Source organism: Microcaecilia unicolor, chromosome 4, assembly GCF_901765095.1.
Source record: "Microcaecilia unicolor chromosome 4, aMicUni1.1, whole genome shotgun sequence".
Taxonomy (NCBI): Eukaryota; Metazoa; Chordata; class Amphibia; order Gymnophiona; family Siphonopidae; genus Microcaecilia; species Microcaecilia unicolor.
The window spans coordinates 168,517,168-168,536,197 of NC_044034.1; the positions used below are offsets into that span (position 1 = coordinate 168,517,168).

Below are 19,030 nucleotides of genomic sequence, written 5' to 3' on the forward strand. Positions count from 1 at the left end.
ATGCAGAAAACATTTCCGCCTAAGTGTTTTCTATAAGTGGCGCCTAGATTTATGCACGGTATATGCTTATTTGATAGCCCAGCACCTAAAACTACATGCCTCCATTTACACCAACGAAAACATGACGTAAATCCTGGTGCATAGATTTAGGTGCCGAGGGCCATATTCTGTAACTTTGCATGTAAATTTCAGAAGGCCCACGAAACACCCATTTCCCCGCCCATAACCATGTTCCTTTTGGTCTGTGCACATTAGAAGCTAGGCGCATTACAGAATACGCTTAGCGAGTTGTGCATGTAAATTCTAATTATTGACAATTAGTGCTCATTATTACTTGTTAAGTGCTATTATCCATGCTAATTAGCTTCTTACGCCAATTAATTCAATTTGAATCAATTCTTGTATATCATTAATATCCCCTTTCCAGGGTTCAGTGCGGTTTACATTCTAGGTGAGACAAAAGCAAATAGTGTTAGTGTGAGGTATGAGAAACATTAGAGATCATTGGTGTAATGCATGAGACTAAAAATATTAAGGAAAGGATAATGGATGATACTAGGAGGTCAAAGTCATGATGGATTGTTATGAAGCAGTCTTTGGGAAGAGAAAGGTTTTAGCCTAATTAAGTTACTTGCGTTGTTATAGAATCCACCTGGATTTCGGCATGGATCTCTAGGTGCGCTATATAGAATCCGGGGGTTAGTGCATAAAGGCAAGGTGGGTGTTCACAGCGGAGGAGCATGGCATTGGTGTTAGCACCTAAATGTAGGCATGATTCTGTTGTCGTATGCTATAAAAACACTACATGCTTAAGTGTATTTATAGAATAGTGCTCGACAAGCATAGATCTGGAGTTTAACTTGTAGCATTGTAAGCTCTTTGAGCAGGGACTGTCTTACTTCTATGTTTGTGCAGCGCTGTGTACGCCTTGTAGCGCTATAGATATGCTAAATAGTAGTAGTAGTAGTAGTAGTAGTAGTAGTAGCATTGGTTATAGAACTGCCCCCTACATGATGTTAGATTAGAAAGAGAAATATGCAAACAGTGGACTGACACTCCAAGAGCCTGACTGCATGCAATTCAGCACTGGAGGAAGAAAAACAAAAATGCATTTTCTCCTCACCAGTACAAATACAAAGATAGAAGAGATATAGATTTTTTAAAAACTGGTAGTTTTATCATTAACTGATATTGGGCTGTACTTGAACGTATTGGGCTGTTTGATTTGGGTGACCATCTACCTATGGAGACTGCCTGATGTGTGCTTCTTTATTATAGGAATACATTTTATTATGGGTATGTTATTATGGGTGGGGTTTAGATTGCAATTAAGTTTTTTTAATGGACACTCTTGTTGGGATGTATGATTTTTTTGATTGTAAAAATCACTGCTGTTTTTATGTCTACTATGTAAATTGCCTTAGGCTATTTTAATATAAGATGGTATATAAATAACATTATTGTTATTATAAAATAAAAGATTTACCACAAATGAATTATCAGGGAAAACTCTGTATAATTCTGAGGAAAATAGGAGGAGCAGCAATGGAGCAGCAAAATATATCACATCCTGGCAGTAGTGCACATACAGAAATCAGAATGTTTTTTTTCTACTTTGTAATTTTATTTTACTCATTTTATTTATTTATTTATTTATTTATGACATTTATATCCTGAAAACAAGACCGACTTCAAAGTGGCGTACAGTTTAGATTAAAAATACAGAGTTTGAATTTCAACAATAGTGAAGTAGTATGATAAAGTGGCTGAAAGTGACAGATTAGCAAATAAACTGCAAACAGTGGACATATTGATAGTTCCACAATACAGAAAAGAGTCAAGATTATCAACTGGTTATTGTTATATTAACTAGTGTACTGAATTCTGGAGTGAACTGGTGAAGAAATGAATTTTTAGCAAGATTTGGAATTGTAAGTAGTTAGGATGAAATTTAATAGATTTTGGGAGAGAGTTCCAACATTTGGTTCCAATATAGGTGAAATCAGCAGAAAGTACTGATTTATATACCACATCTATAAAATTTGGTGGACAAATTATGAGAGTGTCCCTGGCTCCAAGGAAGGCTTTATGTGAAGACGTTTTTATTAAATGGTTCATATAATCTGGATCTCAAAAAAAGTTTGAAACTAAAGTTTTGCAGGTGTCTGTCCTTGTAATTCAAGGAAAATCATAGAGATCCTTTCCTTACTAGCAAATTAACCAATAGGGAACCTGAAAGCTTTGAGGTTCCCTATTGGCTAATTTGCTAGTAAGGATCTCTATGATTTTCCTTGAATTACAAGGACAGACACCTGCAAAACTTTAGTTTCAAACTTTTTTTGAGATTTAGAATTTACATTGATTTTGTTTGGAATTCCCTGTTTAAATATAGAGAGTTTCTCATATAATCTGGAGCCAGTCCGTGTAATATCTAGAATATAAAGGTACATGAATGAGATCCTGGCTTTAATGGGGAGCTAATGTAATTAATAATATTCTTTTCTATTACATGTTCTCTTTTCTATTACATTCTTTTCTCTTCTTTTATATTATTACCCCTTGGGGGTAAATTCTGAAAGGATCTACCATATAAATGAGAAGCTGGAGTGGACTTAGATAGCAACTCCTGTATTTGGGACATACGGACAGTGCCAGGCAGACTTCTACAGTCTGTGTCCTAAAAATGGCAAAGAAAGATCAGGATTTAGCCACACATATTATAGAATAGGACATAGGGCAGATCCACATGTAAGGCCTAATTACTACCAATTAAGTGCTTGTTAATGTCAATTATTGATTGTTAGTGCTTAGTTGGCTAATTAGTTTACGTGCAGATCTAGGATCTGCACCCAAATTTGGGCAACCTTTACAGAATAAGGGGGAATATAAATGACCCATCCCTAAGGATGTAAAAAGAATTGAAGCGGTGCAAAGAAAAGCTACGAGGATGGTATGGGATTTGCGTTACAAGACGTATGAGGAGAGACTTGTTGACCTGAACATGTATACCCTGGAAGAAAGGAGAAACAGGGGTGATATGATACAGACGTTCAAATATTTGAAAGGTATTAATCCGCAAACAAACCTTTTCCGGAGATGGGAAGGCGGTAGAACTAGAGGACATGAAATGAGATTGAAGGGGGGCAGACTGAAGAAAAATGTCAGGACGTATTTTTTCACGGAGAGGGTGGTGGATGCTTGGAATGCCCTCCCGCGGGAGGTGGTGGAGATGAAAACGGTAACGGAATTCAAACGTGCGTGGGATAAACATAAAGGAATCCTGTTCAGAAGGAATGGATCCTCAGGAGCATAGCCGAGAATGGGTGGCAGAGCCGGTGGTGGGAGGCGGGGCTAGTGGTTGGGAGGCAGGGATAGTGCTAGGCAGACTTATACGGTCTGTGCCGGGGCTGGTGGTTGGGAGGTGGGGATAGTGCTGGGCAGACTTATACGGTCTGTGCCAGAGCTGGTGGTGGGAGGCGGGGCTGGTGGTTGGGAGGCGGGGATAGTACTGGGCAGACTTTTACAGTCTGTGTCCTGAAAAAGACAGGTACAAATCAAGGTAAGGTATACACAAAAACTAGCACATAAGTTTATCTTGTTGGGCAGACTGGATGGACCGTGCAGGTCTTTTTCTGCCATCATCTACTATGTTACCACATTACTATGTTACTAATCAAAGTGAAGGAGCTTGCTCAATATTGGGCATGCTCAACAGCCACTGACACCCACAGAGCTGCCTCCTATGGATGCCACCACCATTCTTGTTAAAGGGGCAGGAAGTCTTGTGGTACAACCTCCCTGTATTCATATGCAAATTTGCATGCCAAGAAAAACAAAGAGAGATGAGAGGGAAGTGGGAACATAAAAAAGAGAGAACAGGATACTGACATGATAATTTGCAGTGGACCTATTTGCATCAATTTAGACATTATATTGCTGAGCATGGTCCAGTTTGCTGTTGTGGTATTCCTTGTATGTTGTTTCGCTTGGTATGAGGGAAGAACTCTTTGGCGTGTAATCATTGGAAGTATTGAAGCAGTGAGAGGGGAAAGAGGGAGACAAACAGAAATATGTTTTATTACTATATGCCTGATTATTACAATTGTTTATCTGTTCAGTACTTTGGATCGATGGGCTATTAATAAGTAAATTAATAAAAAGTACCTAAATGAATATAATTGATCAGTATCTTAGGAGAGATAGATGCTCATTTTCAAAGCACATAGACTTACAAAGTTACGTAGTAACCTATTTAACTTTGTAAGTCTATGTGCTTTGAAAATGAGCCCCCAATTATACTTAAGTCCTAGATATGATTTACAGATATTGCAGATGATAGTAGTTCATCAATCCATCCTACCGTCTACTCCATCTTTGTCTCTCTTTTCTCACATCCTCAGGCTTTGTCTGTAGGGCTGCAGGAGGCAGGGGAGGTGGCCAGGTATTTCCTAGCTGTCTACAGTTTGCTTTTGTTGATAAGTAATGAAGCTGCCTCTTTATTGTTTGTAGGAGAGGCTCATCTCTCTGGAAAAGTGAAGTTAGGGCTTGACTTCTCTTTTATTCCATAACCTGTGGCACTGTTCTGCTTTTGTATGGTTCACCTTGAACCGTGTGCAGGGGAAATAAGAAGTCAAAGCAAACTTCCTTTCCAACACACAGGGAAACCCAAACCTTTCACAGAACTTCCTCTCAGTTCAGCTTTGGGGAACCTATAAAACAAACTTTAACTATGCTGTATAATAAATTCATAATCTGTAACCCGTCATTAAAATCATCCATAGTACCTGAAGATTGGAGGATGGCCAGTGTAACATGGATTTTTAAAAAGGGTTCCAGGGGACATCTGGGAAATTACAGACTGGTAAGCCTTACTTCACTGCTGGGCAAAATAATGGAAACTATTATAAAGAATAAAATTACGGAACACGTAGACAAACATTTAATGGGACAGAGTCAGCATGGGTTCAGCCAAGGGAAGTCTTACCTCACCAATCTGCTTCATTTCTTTGAAGGCGTGAATAAGCATGTTGATGTAGTCTATCTAGATTTTCAGAGAGCTTTTGACAAAGTTCCTCATGAGAGACTCCTGAGAAAATTTAAGAGTGATAGGGAAGCAATGTCCTTCGGTGGATTAGAATTTGGTTATTGGACAGAAAACAGAGGGTAGAGTTAAATGGCCATTTTTTTCAATGGAGGAGGGTGAATAGTGGCGTGCCACAGGGATCTGTACTGGGACCGGTGCTATTTAACATATTTATAAATGATCTGGAAATCAGAAAGACGAGTGAGGTGATTACATTTGCAGAAGACACAAAACTATTCAAAGTTGTCAAAAGACATGCGGATTGTGAAAAATTGCAGGAAGACCTTAGGAAACTGGAAGACTGGGCATCCAAATTGCAGATGAAATTTAATGTGGACAAATGCACAGTGATGCACATTGGGAAGAATAATCCAAATCATAGTTACCTGATGCTAGGGTCCAACTTTGGAGTCAGCACTCAAGAAAAAGATCTAGGTGTCATTGTAGACAATCGCTGAAATCTTCTGCCCAGTGTGCGGCGACAGCCAAAAAAGCAAACAGGATGCTAGGAATTATTAGGAAAACTATACAAAATAAGACCAAGAATATTATAATGTCTCTGCATCTTTCCATGGTGCGACCTCACCTTGAGTATTGCATTCAGTTCTGGTCGCCGTATCTCAAAAATGATATATCAGAAGTAGAAATGGTTCAAAGAAGAGCAACCAAAATGATAAAGGGGATGGAACTGCTCCCATATGAGGAAAGGCTAAAGAGGTTAGGGCTCTTCAGTTTTGAAAAGAGACGGCAGAAGGGGAATATGATTGAGGTCTATGAAATCCTGAGTGGTGTAGAACGGGTAAAAGGGAATCGATTTTCCACTCTTTGAAAAAGTACAAACACCAGGGGGCACTAAATGAAATTACTTGGAAGTACTTTTAAAACAAATAGGAGGAAATATTTTTTTTCACTCAAAGAATAGTTAAACTCTGGAACTCACTGCCAGAGGATGTGGTAACAGTGGTTAGCATATCTAGGTTTTTAAAAGGTTTGGACAAGTTCCTGGAGGAAAAGTTCATAGTCTGTTATTGAGATGGACTTTGGGGAAGCCACTGCTTGCCCTTGGATTGGTAACATGGAATGTTGCTACTAATTTGCTTTGTGCCAGGTACTTGTGACCTGAATTGGCTACTGTTAGAAGAAGGATACTGGGCTAAATGGACCATTGGTCTGACTCAGTATGGCTATTCTTATAACTATATGTACAGGATCAAGGGACTCTTTGGATTACGGTGCTGCAGATGAGAGAGAGAGAGAGAGAGAGAGAGAGAGAGAGAGAGAGAGAGAGAGAGAGAGAGAGAGAGAGAGAGAGAGAGAGAGAGAGAGAGAGAGAGAGAGAGAGAGAGAGAGAGAGAGAGAGAGAGAGAGAGAGAGAGAGAGAGAGATCCTGTGCTCTAGGATTGAAACTAAAATGACTCATGTCAAAAGTCTGCTGAATACTTAGCACTTAGCACCTGTGGAGGAGTAGCCTAGGAACAGAGTTCAATTCCCACTGCAGCTCCTTGTGACTCTGGGCAAGTCACTTAACTCTCCATTGCCCCGGTACAAAATAAGTACCTGAATATATGTAAACTGCTTTGAATGTAGTTGCAAAAACTTCAGAGAGGTGGTATATCATTTCCCTCCCCCCCCCCCCCTTTATATATCATCAGCATGAATTATTCTCAGGAATAAGTTCCTGTATATAATATGTAAACCACTTTGATTGTAACCACAGAAAGGCAATATATCAAATCTCATCACCTTTTCCTTCCCTTTCCCATTACCCTGTATCCCACCTGTGTGTTACTTAAATGCTGGATACTAAGAGATGAAGGTGACTAATTAATTCTGATTGACTTTGCTATGTATTAGTCTGGATATGTCTGGTTGGTTCTGGTTAATATTGATCTGGTGATGGCTGGTACCATATGGTTAACCAAAAGAAAAAAAGCAGATCAAAAAAGACAAAAAAAATGGAACAGGAGGGTAACAGAAGAAGTGGATTATTGCAAGGTTACCCGACGTGGCCATGTTTTGCCCTCAGGCTGCGTCAGGGGTACAAAAAACTAATAGGGGTAAAAAGCAAAGTGAACCCCTAAAAGTAGTCATACAACCACCTTACATAAGTGCTTCCCAAGCTTACTCAGCAGACTTCGCAATGCTATGCTGCCAGTCAACAAGGGCGAAACGTGGCCTTGTCAGGTAACCTTGCAATAAATCACTTCTTCTGTTACCTTCCTGTTCCATTTTTTTGTCTTTTTTTATCTGCTTTTTTTCTTTTGGTTTGCTATTTCTGTGGTAGATCTTTACCTTTTTTTGTTTCTGTCTGGTACCATATGGTTTCCATCATAATATGCCGGATGTCGATTGGGGCGTCCCCTGCTGTGGGGTTGTCCAGAAGCAAATGAATCTTGGATTCCCTACAGGAAGAACTGTTTCAGCAGTAGGTAACGGAACCAACGTGGGATGGAGCGATTCTGAACCTGGTGCTTACAAATGGAGAGAATGTTTCTGATGTCACAGTGGGAGACCATTTGGCGTCTAGTGATCACCAAATGGTGTTGTTCAATATTAAGACAGATGAGAGGGCTTATTCAAGATTGAAGATCCTGGATTTCAAAAGAGCTAACTTTGCTGAAGTCTCAAGAAATTCTTGGTAGGATGGGAACAGCTAAAGGAAGTAGAACAGCAGTGGCGATGGCTAAATGGAGCTATTTTAGTGGCCTAATGGTTAGTGCAGTGGACTTTGATGGCAGCATCCTGGGTTTGATTCCCACTGCAGCTCCTTGTGACCCTGGTCAAGTCACTTAACTCTCCATTCCTCAGATACAAAAACCAAGATTGTGAGCCCTCTAGGGACAGAGATAGTACCTGCCTACAATTGGATTGTAAGCCACATTGAACCTAAACTCTGTTTGGGATAATGCAGGATACAAATAACTTAAAGGCAATTAACCTTTATATTAATAAATTACATAAAGGAAAGAGGAAAAGAATGCCACTGTGGTTCTCTAACGTAGTAGCCGAAAAGGTAAGGGAAAGGAGGTTAGCTTTCATACGTTATAGGATGACTCAGAAAGAAGAAGACAGGCGAGAGCATAGGCGGTCGGTGGCCCAACTGTTTGGGGAGGCTAAAGGGGGCGGGGTTAGGGGGTGGGGGCCAGGGGTGGAGCTTAAATCCACAATTGTCCGATAACACACAGAAAAAAATAAATAAATAAAAATAAAAGTCACAATTAATACCTTTTATTAAATTTAGATATTAGATATGTATCATATGTCAAAGAATAAAGTGGTTGTTCAAAGCATATACTAACCACAATCGCTCAACTCCAAAACACTATGCACAACTTTGTGCAAAAACACACTCAGAACCTTACTGTACCATAAATATTACACTGGGCAGAACCTAATACACCAATATACTACCCATACGGAAAATGCAGACCGTCAACAATATGAAACAAGGGATCATAATATCACAATTCTCATGTAGAGCCACAAAACATCCTAATTCATGTTTAATGTGGGATAAAAAGCCATACATAAGTAAATAAATATAAACATTTAATGTTGAGCACCTGATTCTCAAAGTGGACATATTCCAAACACTTTAAAGAAAATAAAATGATTTTTTTCTACCTTTGTTGTCTGGTGACTTTGTTTTTCTGATCATGCTGGCCCAGTATCCGATTCTGATGCTATCTGTCCTCTTAACTCCGTTTCCAGGGCTTCCTTTCCATTTATTTGTTTACTTTCCACCTTTCTTCTTCAATTCTTGTCTTACACCCTTAAGTAAAAGCTGGGTCCTCCGCAGACTTGACTGTCCAGTGGATCCAGCTTCTGCCTATTTTCTTCATCCATGTGCAGTTTTTCTACTCTCTTCCTTTTCCCTCATCTCATCTCCTTCCTCACTCCTCCCTCCCCCTCCATCCATGTCCAGCATTTCTTCTTCTCTCTCCCTTCCCTCTCCTCCATCCATGTAATGCAACCCTCCTCTCCATCCGCCCACCCATGTCCAGCAACCCTTCTCTCCCCTGCCCTCCCCTCCCTCCACTCATCCACCCACCCACTTACGCAGCAACCCTCCCCTCCCCTCCATCCACCCATGTCCAGCAACCCTCCTCTCCCCTTGCCCTCCCCTCCATCCACCCACCCATGTCCAGCAACCTCTGCCCTCCCCTCCATCCACCCATGTCCAGCAACCCTCCTCTCCCCCTGCCCTCCCCTCCATCCACCCATGTCCAGCAACCCTGCTCTCCCCTCCATCCTCCCATGTCCAGCAGCCCTCCTCTCCCCCCTGCCCTGAGCCCTCCCTGCCCACCAGCGACTCTTCTCTCCCCCAGCCATGTGTGCCATCTGTAGCTTTCGCTCCCAACCCCCCCCCGGGGGTCCAGTCTTTTCACTCCGCTCTCACCCATCCGCGTTCTCCCTCACTCCGACACCGGTGATTCAAATAGATGCCAGCCTTAATCTGCCTGCGTTGGAGCCTCTTCCTCAGACGCGTCCCACCTCTGCGCAAGACAGGAAGTTGTATTACAGGAGGTGGGACGCATCTGAGGGAGAGGCTCCGACGCAGGCAGATTAAGGCTGGCTTCTATGTGAATCGCGGCGTCAGAGTGAGGGAGAACGCGGATGGGTGAGAGCGGCTGCAGTGGGGGGAGGCAGAGACCGGTCATCTGTTTGGGGGAGCGACCGCTCCCCTTGTGCCCCACCTTGGCCAGCAGCCAAGGAAGCCCACGATTTGGCTGGGGAGGCTTAGCCTCCCCAAGCCTCTTATACGGTGCGCCTATGGGCGAGAGAACCTGGATAAGCTAAGAGAAGCTGGAAAAGCTGTCTGGAAAGCAAAGAGGCCAATGGAAGAAAAGATAGCTAATACGGTAAAATTGGGGGATAAGACATTTTTCAGATATGTAAGCGATAGGAGGAAGTGCCATAATAGCACTGTGAGGCTCAAACCTGAGTGGGAGGAATATGTGGAAGCTGATAAGGATAAAGCTAAACTCTTGACAACTATTTTTGTTCTGTGTTCAAGGATGAAAGGCCGGGGGTAGGACCACAGAAAACAAATGCAAATGGGGATGGATGTATGGTAGACCAAGACCTGTTCTCAGAGGATTGTGTTCATGAGGAGCTAGCTAAACTAAAAGTGGACAAAGCAATGGGGCCTGATAGGATACATCCGAGGGTGCTCAAGGAATTTGGAGAACTTCTGGCGGCTCCACTGACTGACCTCTTCAATGCTTCCTTAGAGTCTGGAGTGGTCCCAGAGAGTAGGGCGGATGTGGTCACTTTGCACAAGAGTGGAAGTAAGGAGGAGGTTGGGAATTACAGACCTGTCAGTCTATCAGTCTGTCAGTCTGACTTCAGCGGTGAGTAAACTAATGGAAACACTTCTAAAGCAGAAGATTGTGAGGTTTCTCGAATTGAATGGAATGCAGGACCTGAGGCAGCATGGCTTCACTAGAGGAAGGTTGTGCCAGATGGATCTGATTGAGTTCTTTGACTGGGTGACCAAACAGTTGGATGTGGGAGGGGTGTTAGATGTGGTGTACTTAGATTTCAGCAAAGCCTTTGACATGATTCCACACAGGTGACTCATAAATAAACTGGGTACCCTTAAACTGGGTACCCTTGGTATAGGACCTAGAGTAATGGAACAGAAGGAAACAGAGGGTAGTGGTAGGAGCTTAATCTGAAGATAGGGATGTCATCAGTGGAGTGTTGTGGGGATCAGTCCTAGGGCCAGCTCTTTTTAATTTCTTTGTGACTGATGAATGAAGGGCTGTCTAGTAAGGTTTGTCTCTTTGTGGATAATACCAAAGTCTGCAACAGGGTGGACACCCCAGAAGGTGTGGATGACATGAGGAAGGACCTAGCAAAACCTGAGGAATGGTCCAATATTTGACAACTGAGATTTAATGCTAAAAAATGCAGGGTCATGCACTTGGGTCACAAGAATCTGAGAGAACGGTACAACATAGGGGGTGAAGTGCTTCTGTGTACAAAGGAAGAGCGGGACTTGGGGGTAATTTTGTCTGAAGACATTAAAGTTTCCAAACAGGTGGAAAATCAATGGTCATAGCCAGAAGAATGCTGGGTGCATAAGGAGAGGGATGACCAGCAGGAAGAAAGAGGTGACAGTGCCCTTGTATAAGTCTCTGGTGAGGCCCCATTTAGAATACAGTGTGCAATTCTAGAGACCGCACCTACAGAAAGATGTAAACAGGATGGAATCAGTCCAGAGGATGGCTACAAAATTGGTAAGCGGTCTTGGACATAAAACATATAGGGACAGGCTCAGAAACCTCAACATGTAGATGCTGGAAGAGAGGAGAGAGAGAGGAGATATGATAGAGATGTTTAAATATCTCAGGGGCATTAATGTACAGGAAGAGAGCCTTTTTCAAATGAAGGAAAACTCTGGAATGAGGAGGCATACGATGAAGTTAAAAGGAAATAGGCTTATGAGGAATCTAAGAAAGTGTTTGTTCACTTAGAGGGTGGTGGAAGCATGGAATGGCCTCCCAGCAGAGGATTGTGTTGTGTTAGACACCACATTTGTAATCTTACTTAACATCGTAAGGAGAGGGAGGTTGGGGTGCCATGATGTTGAATCTGGCTATCCAAGCAGTTCTGTACTGTGAGTGAGTCCTGCGGGACATGCCCAGCCACTGAGCACCACTTGCATATTACAAAAAAAGAAAAAAATAGTACACAGTATCAATACAATTAATTTATGCTTAGTTGTTTTATTTTATTTTTTTAGTTTGTGGTTTTCACTGGTAGGAATTAAGAAATACAAGTAAAACTGAAAATAAGTATTTACCCCAGAGGATTCAACTATTAAATTTAACTGCTAGACCCTCGACCATTCTTCTAACTTTTGGAGATCCCTTCTCATCGTTTCTACTCCCTCCAGGGTATCCACTCTATTGGCTACCTTTGTGTCATCCACAAAAAGACAAACCTTTCCTTCCAACCCTTCAGCAATATCTCTCACAAATATATTAAACAGAATAGGCCCCAGCGCCGACTCCTGAGGAACTCCACTGCTCACTTTCCTTTCTTCCGAGCGGATTCCATTTACCACCACCCTCTGCCACCTATCAGTCAACTAGTTTAGTTCAGCCCTTTCAGCTTATTCACGAGTCATCTGTGAGGGACCATATCAAAGGCTTTGCTGAAATCCAAGTAGATTACATCTAGCGCACGTCCTTCATCCAGTTCTTTGGTCACCCAGTCAAAGAAGTCAATGAGATTCGTTTGACAGGATTTTCTTTTGGTAAAGCCATGTTGCCTCGGGTCCTGTAACCCGTCAGCTTCTAGAAAGGTAACTATCCTTTCTTTCAGCAGCAACTCCATTATTTTTCCTACCACCGACGTGAGACTTACCAGTCTGTAGTTTCCCACTTCTTCCCTGTGTCCACTTTTGTGAAGAGGGACCACATCTGCTCATCTCCAATCTCACGGAACCTCTCCCGTCTCTAAAGATCTGTTAAAAAAATCTTTAAGAGGTCCCGCCAGGACCTCCCTGAGCTCCCTCAGTATCCTAGATTGTATCCCATCTGACCCCATAGCTTTGTCTACCTTCAGCACAATACAAATGACCTCTCTTTGAACACAGTGAAGGAGCTTCCTCAAGATTGAAGATCATCACCCACAGGCACCCATAGAGCTTGACTCCAGTGGTTGGTGGAATCTTCATCATTGGAGGTTTTAATGAATTTTAGATACATACCTGTCTGGGATTCTATTGGGAAGGGCTTCGGGTAAAATTTCATATAAATTTGTTATTCCTCCACTGAAGGAGATTATAGTGGTTAACAGGAGGCCTATAGTCTGTATTGTATGGCCACAATCACACTGTAGCTTGTCTTTAATTTTTCATTTATGAAAGAGATGAGCACATTAGCCTGCTGCTATTTTAAAGCAAGGGTGTCCAACCTTGGCCATTGCCAGTTTAGGTTTTCAGGATTTCCCCAATGAATATGCATGAGATCTATCTGCTTACAATGGAGGCAGTGCATGCAAACAGATCTCATGCATATTCATTGGGGAAATCCTGAAAACCTGATTGGATTACAGCCTCAGGGACTGAGATTGGACAACCCTGTTTTGAAGAGTTGATGGCATGCTGTGTCTTCAAAGAATGTCACTGCTAGGAAGAGCAATATTTGACTCTTGAATGAGGCCTTCGTTTAGGATGTTTGCATTGTTCCATTCTGTTCACCAGATGTGGATGAATGTTTAGGAGGCTGGCAGCTCATTATCAGAATAGAGATCAATAGCTGAATTGCTGTTGAGGTACATTATTATGCTGACATATTGTTTTGTTGGAAAGGAAGCATGGACTCTCTCGTGCAGTTTGCATGATCCTGCAGCTAAGGTTTATGGTTTATTTCCTCCTAACATTCATGCAACAAACACTGCTCTTGATTTATCTGGTGGCAGAATGTTCACCAGAGCAGGAACACACAGAGCAAGTGCTGGTGTAAGTGTTCTGGTTATGATGCATATCATGCTATTCAGTTGTGCACTCAGAAGTTTTGTATATGAGCTGCCTGTTCAGGTTGGAATGCAGTAATCTGCCACATCAGCTGAGGTGCTCCAGAATGTTTCTGCAAGTTTCTGCATGAAAGCGATGCTCAATATGATCTTTCGATAGATCTATTTTATTTGGGGATCAAAGGTCTGACTGATATCCATCCTAGATATCTTGAAGTGGTGTCACTGTGCTCTGGGTTACCACATGACAAGTCAAGGGTGGTGTTTGTTGCATATTGATAGGTGGAAATCACTTGAGGCGATTTTGGAGAAATTTAGTCAGATCTCTAGTGACAGAAATATGCCTCCAATAACATTTAACCAATTGTTTGAACACTGGAAATGCTCTTGATGTTGATTTATTTTATTTTATTTGTTGCATTTGTATCCCACATTTTCCCACCTATTTGCAGGCTCAATGTGGCTTACAATGCATCGTTATAGGTAGATAATAGATTGGCAGATAACAATTAGTGTTACATAGAGAACATGGATGACATAATAGAAATTAAACAAGCAGATATAAGAAAAAAGAAAAAAACAGTTCTGATTGTAGGTAAGGTGGAGATGTGTTACATTTACAATTGCTGATCTTTGTGGTATGCCTTGTTGAAGAGGTGGGTCTTCAGAGATTTACGAAAGTTAGTTAGTTCATATATAGTTTTTAAATTGAGCGGTAATGCGTTCCATAACTCTGTGCTGAGGTATGAAAAGTTTGACGCATGCGTTAGTTTGTATTTTAGACTTTTGCAGCTGGGGAAGTGAAGATTAAGGAATGTGCGGGATGATCTCTTAGCGTTCCTGGGTGGCAAGTCTACCAGATCTGACATGTAGGCTGGGGCATCTCCATGAATGATTTTATGAACTAGGGAGCATACCTTGAACGCGATACGTTCTTTAAGTGGAAGCCAGCATAGCTTTTCTCTTAGGGGTTTAGCACTTTCATATTTTGTTTTTCCAAATATGAGTCTGGCTGCAGTGTTTTGGGCAGTTTGAAGTTTCTTGATGATTTGTTCTTTACAACCAGAATAGAGTGCATTGCAGTAATCTAGGTGACTAAGCACTATTGACTGTACCAGGTTGCGAAAGATGGTCCTTGATGTATTGTGCAGTAAGGTCTATGTTCTCTTCATACATGAATTTGTAAGATGATGTGCATGATAGACCAGCTGCATGTATAGACATTAAATAGAGATGGTGCAAGTACAGAGTCTTGAGGGAGTCACTATTCTGGAGTCTTTCCTGGCCATATATATCAGCAAGGTGTACAGTGAAGGGACAGTTGCAGAATATAATGCCAATAAGTTTACAATATCTCTGATGATTGTGGTAGTCCTCATCAAAAATGCATGACATCAGTTGATGTCATAGGCAACAGAGAGGCCATTCACTGCTATATAAATTTTCTGTTGATGTTGGAAATCAATAAAAGCAATAAGGACAATGATTTGTTTGAAGTATCTGTAGTTCAAAAATCAGTTTGGTCAGGAAACAAGTGAGGGTCAAATAGAAGGGAAAAATCTAGGAAGCAGTCTGAGTAGATATAAGTAAGAGTGGTTATAGATCTAGGAAATTCTTGTAACCAATGAAAGTAATTGATATCAGACAGAAATAAAACACCACAACTTATCTGCTGAAATTTTGAACCATTTATCATACGTACATTACAACCACCGCACAGGTAGTCTTAGGAATCCATATTTTAAAAAAAATACAAAAGGTTAAGTGCAAAATCTCAGTACAAATCCAACATGACACTTAAAGCCCACTTTGAATTATTTGCACCTGTTTGAATGAACACTCATAAAAATAATGCACGATTTGCCCAGAGCCGTTTCATAACTACTTTCTTCTGAAAGTATAGAAAACCATTCAGTTATTTTGCAATGGGAGGGAGAATTCTCAGGAAAGAGCTACAGCACAAGGATTTGCAGACATCGACACTAACACAGTTTACAACACAGCTTTCCTTTCTTGTCTAACGCTTACCAAATCTAATGTCGTGATGGAGAGTATACATGTGGTCAGTAACATTGAATCTCACCATTCCCAGTAATGATAGTGAGTTGCATACAGTTCAGTAACAGTTGTTTAATTGCTGCTAGTAAGAAAAGAACAAGCTGCAACAGAAATTCTCCTAGCTTCTGCTTCCCATCCAAGTCCTCTTTCTGCTCCCTGCTCTTCCTTGGCCGTAGGCAGCTGTAACTGGACGCTGTTAGCTCAATATTCAAAAGCACTTACCCAGCAGCAGCAGGTACTACCCCAATAAATGCCATCAATTGGGGCCAGTCACTGATTTTTAGTGGCATAATCTGAATAATTTATTTATTTGGATTTAGTTCACATCTTTTTCAGTACTAGCTCAAGGTGAGCTACATTCAAGTATTGTAGGTATTTCACTGACTCCAAACTCTCTAACGGGTCCTTTTACTAAAATGTGCTGGAATACGGGCTTCATGAATAATTTAAAAACTGAATAAGCAAAAATCAAAGATGATATGGTTTGGAGGTTTTGATTGTGTTCCATGTAAAGAGTTGGTTTGTTGGTTTCAGAAGAAAACTTGAAGATAGATGACCATTCTGAAGTACTTGGGATTATCCTGGATTCTAAATTGAGTTTTGATATGCAAATTAATACCTTTAGTAAAAAGATTTTTTTTTAAAGACTTAGACAACATTTGCCAATTAGATCCTAGCACAGGCAATTCTTCTTCCACAATTGGACTATTGTAATTCCTTGTATTACATTGTTTCAATTAAATTGCAGAAACGTCTGCAAGGCTGATTTTTGGTAGAGGACGATTTGATAGCATTACACCAGTCATGAAAGATCTTCATTGGTTGTTGGTTCAGCAGTGTATTAGATTTAAAACAGCTTGCTTAGTTTTTAAATCACTTTATTGATTGCATTCAGAGGGCCTCAGGGAAATAAATTACTTGTGAAACCTTCTTCTGGACATAATCTCTGTATTTCCCATACTTTGCAAATAGGCTATCCTGCAACCCTTACAAATATACATTTGAAGTCTATTTATGAGCATTCATTTCCATTCCAAGGGGAAAGCCTTTGGAATATGCTACCTTGGGAAATCATATTTATCCTTTAGAAGGGCTTTGAAAACATACTTATTTGAAAAGTAATCTGAATGTTAAACTGCTGCTTATATACTCACTGTATCCCTTAATTGTTGAGATTTTCTTGTTTGTTAACCACTGTGAATCCTCACTGGATAGTGGGTGGTATATAAAACACCAATAGAATAGAATTTTACTGCATGCTAAACCCAGATTTAATGCAGCATTTTGGGGGGATTTTTAAAATATATATTTTGTCAAGTCATGTGTTAATGTTGTCATTAGTGCATGTTACCTCCTCCTATTTAGAAGGCGTGGAGGGGCATAATCGAACGAAAACGTCTATCTCCATGGGCGTTTATCTCCGAGAACGGGTCCGTGAAGGGGCGGACCGAACCGTATTTAAAAAAAAAATAGACGTCCATGTTTTATTCGACAATTTGTGAGCTGGGCGTTTTTGTTTTTCAGCGATAATGGAAAATGAAAGCGCCCAGCTCAAAAACGAATAAATCCAAGGCATTTGTTCGTGGGAGGGGCCAGGATTCATAGTGCACTGGTCCCCCTCACATGCCAGGACACCAACTGGGCACCCTAGGGGGCACTTTTACAAAAAAAAAAAAACAAGGTAAAACAGCTCCCAGGTGCATAGCACCCTTCCCTTGTGTGTTGAGCCCCCCAAATACCCCTCAAAACCCACTGCCCACAAGTCTACACCATTACTATAGCCCTAAGGGGTGAAGGGGGGCACCTACATGTGGGTACACTGGGTTTGGGGGGCGGTTTGGAGGGCTCCCATTTACCAGCACAAGTGTAACAGGTGGGGGGGATGGGCCTGGGTCCACCTGCCTGAAGTCCACTGCACCCCCTAATAACTGCTCCAGTGACCTGCATACTGCTGCCAGGGAGGTGGGTATGGCATTTGAGGGTGAAAATAAAAAGTTGTGAAACGGCATATTTTGTGGTGGGAGGGGGTTTGTGACCACTGGGGGAGTCAGGGGAGGTCATCCCCGATTCCCTCCAGTGGTCATCTGGTCATTTAGGGCACTTTTTGGGGCCTTATTCGTGGAAAAACAGGGTCCAGGAAAAGTGCCCTAAATTCTCGCTAAAAACGCATATGTTTTTCCATTATCGGCGAAAGGCGCCCATCTCTGATCGCCCGATAACCACGCCCCAGTTCCGCCTTCACCACGCCTTCGACACGCCCCCATCAACTTTGTCCGCATCCGCAATGGAGTGCAGTTGAAAACGTCCAAATTCGGCTTTCGATTATACCGCTTTATTCGTTTTTGTGAGATAAATGTCTATCTCCCAATTTGGGTCACAATATAGGCGTTTTTCTATTTCGATTATAAGCAGGAAAGTGCTCCTGTGTTAACTCTGTATTAGCCAGATAACACGCATTACGTATAATGTGCTAGCTGGTTAAGGCTTCCACACCCACTCTCCACCCATGACACGCCCTCTCCCAAATATATTTTTTAATATTCAGTAATGCACAAGTTAGTGCACATAAACAGGCAAAATACCATAACATGCATTTCTGCAGTAGCTTATTTACATGTGCTAATTGCACATTAAGGATTTAATGCCCTTTAGTAAAAAGACCTCAATGTTTCTACCTAAGGCAATAGAGGGTTAAGGGAGTCTTTTACAATGGTGCACTAGTGTTTTTAGTGTGTGCTAATGATTAGTGCAGGGTAAACACTAGCGATGCCCATAGGAATATATGGGTGTCTCTAGCTTTTAGCTTATGCTAAAAACATTAGCGCACCTTTGTAAAAGGACCCTAAGTGACTTGCCGAAGACCACCAGAAGGAACAGTGGGATTTGAACCAGGCTTCTCTGGTTGTCAACCTGGTGTTCTAACCAGTAGGCTACTTTTCCACCAGTGTAGCTGAAAATCATTGCGGACCACCCCAGTGGTACCTGAATAGCTCCAGGGTGGTATGGGGGTGGAGCAAGAAATTATCCAGATAGTAGCAATATTGTACACCGCTATCTAGATACTATCTAAACAACTTAGGACAGAAAAACTGCTGTGCTAAGCTGTCCAGACAGCAAACCAGATAGCAGTGCTGAATCTTGTCATTATCCGAGTAACTCCAGCTGCTGGTAGCATGCCAGAATATTCCGCATCACTGGAGAGTGGCCAGTGCTGGGTATCCGGAAATATACTCAAATGTTGTGGTTTGTGATTAAAAGAAATGCTGACCATGAAATCTAAAAATTGTTCTGTGACTGTCCTACTTCTCTTCCTCTCCCCAGTCTCTCCTGACACATTGCTTGCTCTTTCCTGCAAACATGAATTATGATGCTTCTCTTCCACAGGTTGCAGATTCAACA

The 19,030-nt window shown here is 41.6% G+C and overlaps 1 protein-coding gene across 1 annotated transcript in view; it reads right to left on the reverse strand.

Annotated features, from left to right (window-relative positions):
• The window catches only part of SPI1 (Spi-1 proto-oncogene), a 101,205-nt gene that overhangs the window by 34,242 nt on the left and 47,933 nt on the right, over positions 1-19,030 (reverse strand). The window lies entirely within an intron of this gene.